Source organism: Manis pentadactyla, chromosome 13 (assembly GCF_030020395.1).
Source record: "Manis pentadactyla isolate mManPen7 chromosome 13, mManPen7.hap1, whole genome shotgun sequence".
NCBI classification, from domain to species: domain Eukaryota; kingdom Metazoa; phylum Chordata; class Mammalia; order Pholidota; family Manidae; genus Manis; species Manis pentadactyla.
The window spans coordinates 52,858,820-52,862,112 of NC_080031.1; the positions used below are offsets into that span (position 1 = coordinate 52,858,820).

General features: G+C 46.3%; 1 pseudogene; it reads left to right on the forward strand.

Annotated features, from left to right (window-relative positions):
- Nucleotides 1–1,134: 1,134 nt before the first annotated feature.
- LOC118913219 (olfactory receptor 2T29-like) lies at nucleotides 1,135–3,005 on the forward strand (annotated as a pseudogene).
- Nucleotides 3,006–3,293: the final 288 nt, after the last annotated feature.

Consider the following 3,293-nt stretch of genomic DNA (forward strand, 5'->3'; position numbering starts at 1 on the left):
AAAGCCAATTATCATGATAATAACCAAGAACAAAGGACAGGTAGAAGGAGGAGACAGCTGCGAGGACAACTGCTTTGCAGGTGCCCTTCTTGTGCCTGGATTTTGTCAAACAGCCTGAGTGGCACGGCTCCTGCCAGGTGAATCTGGAAGGCATTGCGCTGAGCGAAGCCAGACAGAAACAAACACTGTATGGCCTCACTTACATGTGGAATCCAAAAAACAAGGACACAAACAAGCAATTTCATATTAACACAGAATAGAATTTAAAAAAATAAAACTATGTATCCTTAGAAACCTTTCCATCTACAGCACTCCCTTTAATGCATCCTGTTATGCTGATTGAATGGTCATAAATTCCTTGAGTAGTCATTTATCCAGAAATTGTTTAATCTCTGCATATTTGAATGAAACTTTTGCTCTTGGAGGATTCTTGGTGAAGGTCCTTCAGGTTTAGTACATCAAGCATATCATCCCCCTTACTTCTGGCCGGTACAGTTCTGCTGAGTAGTCTGCTGACAGCCTGATGGGGTTTCTCTCATAACTAATATTTTTAATTCTCTGGTTGACTTCAGTACTCTCTCCTTATAGTTAAACTTTGTTATCCTTCCTGGTGTGCAGGGTAACGGCTTCATGAAGAAGGCATCCTTGGTGCACAGCAGCTGAAGACAGTTTACTCTACAGTACCTAGTTCTCCTTTAAGGTGGGGCCTAGGGTGCAGCTGGTGGGCAATGGGCAGGGCTTCCTTTCTGCCTGTCTGCCAACAGTGGTTGGTCTGTGTCAGCAGAGGAGCCCACAGGCCTCTGGGCCCTTTGGGTGCCTTGAGGCACTTCTGCTGGGGTGAACTATAGGTAGAGCTGCCCTCTGCCTGCTTGTCAGCAAAGGCAGCTGCTGCTGGGCCAAGATGGCAGGACAGGGCAGGAGTGCAGGGAGCTGCTGTGGGCCTCCTTCCAGTGAGGGAGCTAGAGTACAGGGCTGGTTCATGCACGTGCCCACCATGTGGACTGGGTGAGGGTGAGGGGCACCTGGAAGTGCCCTCCCTCTGCCTGCAGACACCAAAGTCTGCCTGGCTGAGTGGGATAGGCAGGGCAGGGGCGTAAGGAAGGGCTGCCATGTGGCTAAGCTGCAGGGAGGGAGATGGAGTGCTCAGAGTGGATTCCTGTGAATACCCAGCCAGCTGGGCTGAGGCGTGGCTGGGGAGGCACCATCCACCTGCCCTTCATCCTCGGAAAGAGCTCCCTTGACCCATATATCTGTGGCACACTGCTCACTGCTCGTAAACCATTCAATGTGTGGTCTCCGCTTGGATCTCAGTGGGGCCGATGGAGGATGCCTTTCCTCCACAAGTTACAGGATCATGGCCTCCCAGAATGCTACACATCTCCCTGGAGTGCAGCCCTGTCACTCACCAAAGCCCGGTGCTACGTGGACTCATCTGCCTGGAGCATTTACCTGGGCCAGTGTGCTAGATCCCTGAGCACTTATCCACTCTCTGCTCCACTACTCTCCCCCCAACTTGAGGGCCAGAATGGGGAACAGGTCTGGGTCCCAATCAGTCATGGCTCCATCACTTTACCCTTCGCAGTTTTGCCTTCCCTTCACCAGGTGCAGATGGTCTATTCTGCTGCTTTCGGGTCATTTCAGGGTTAGTAGTATTTGCTGCAGTTGCTTCCTTATTTTGTACAAGGAGGATGTCTCTGCTTTGCCTTCCTCCCCTGCCATCGTTTCTGCAGATCAGTAAGTTAGTATTTGCTTAATCAGAATATCTGTAATTTTCTAATACATGTTGATGTGTGACAGTGTCATCAAGAAACCCCATGACCTGATTTCTGGCTACTCCAGTATAAAAACCAAATAATTTTACCCATATTTGTGAATTCTTTCCTTTCTTGGAAATTTGAAATCATAATGAGCAGTCCCATTTCTACATGTGCATGGAAATTTCTCTGTTTAGGACAATTGAAACACACACAGTCATACACACTCACACTAAATATGTATTTATTTACTCATTTCAGATGTAAATGAATGATTATTAAACCCAAGTTTCTCTTCGTTCATTTATGTGAATCTTCACAGAAACCATTAACTGGGTAGACAATCACACTGCACAGTCTGATTTCATCCTGCTGGGAATCTTCAGTCAATCCAAACATCCAGCTCTCCTTTGTGTGGTCATTTTGATGGTTTTCCTGATGGCCTTGCCTGGAAACACAATCCTGATCCTTCTCATATGCTCTGATGCCTGCCTCCACACCCCCATGTACTTTTTCATCAGCCATTGTCTCTCATGGATGTGACATACATTTCTGTGATTGTGCCTAAGATGCTTGTGGACCGGGTCATGGGTGTGAACATGATCTCAGCCCCAGTATGTGGGATGCAGATGTTTCTCTATGTGACACTGTCAGGTTCAGAATTTTTATTTCCAGCTGTCATGGGTTATGACCGCTATGCAGCCATCTGGCATCCTCCTTGCTACCCTGTCCTCATGAACCACAGGATGTGCATCCTCCTTGCATCGGGCTCTGGGACTCTGGAATCTGTGGATGGCTTCTTGTTCACTCCCTTCACCATGACTGTCCACTTCTGTAGATCTTGGGAGATTCATCATTTCTTCTGTGAGGTCCCTGCTGTATTGAAGCTCTCCTGCTCAGACACTTCTCTGTATGAGACACTCATGTACCTCTGCTGTGTCCTCATGCTGCTCATCCCTGTGACCATCATTTCAGACTCCTATGGTTTCATCCTCCTCACCATCCACAGGATGAACTTGGCAGAGGGCCGGAGGAAGGCCTTTGCCACCTGCTCCTCCCACACAACTATGGTCACCCTCTTCTATGGGGTTGCCATCTACACCTACATGCTTCCCAGTTCCTACCACAGCCCTGAGGAGGACATGGTGGTATCTGTCTTTTATACCATACTCACTCAGAAATAAGGATGTCACGACATCTTTAAAGAAAGTTTTCGATGTGGGATCTGCCTTTCAAGAAACTACAAAGTAGGAAGATTTCATATTTTTTTATTTTTTCTAAATGTTGTAATTTCCCTATCTTATTTATTGCTGTTCCTTAGACTTTCATACCATGATGTCTCATCTCAATTTCACACCTCTTTTATGAATTGTATTTGTGTTCTTCAAAATTCTTTGATTTCATACAACTTCTCCATTCAAACTGGGTTTTTTTAGCATTTTATTGTACTAATGTCATAATTAGTGACATTTATAATGAACATATCCTGAAATACCAGTGAGAATATAAGTGGTACAGCAGCTTTGGATATCTGTCTGG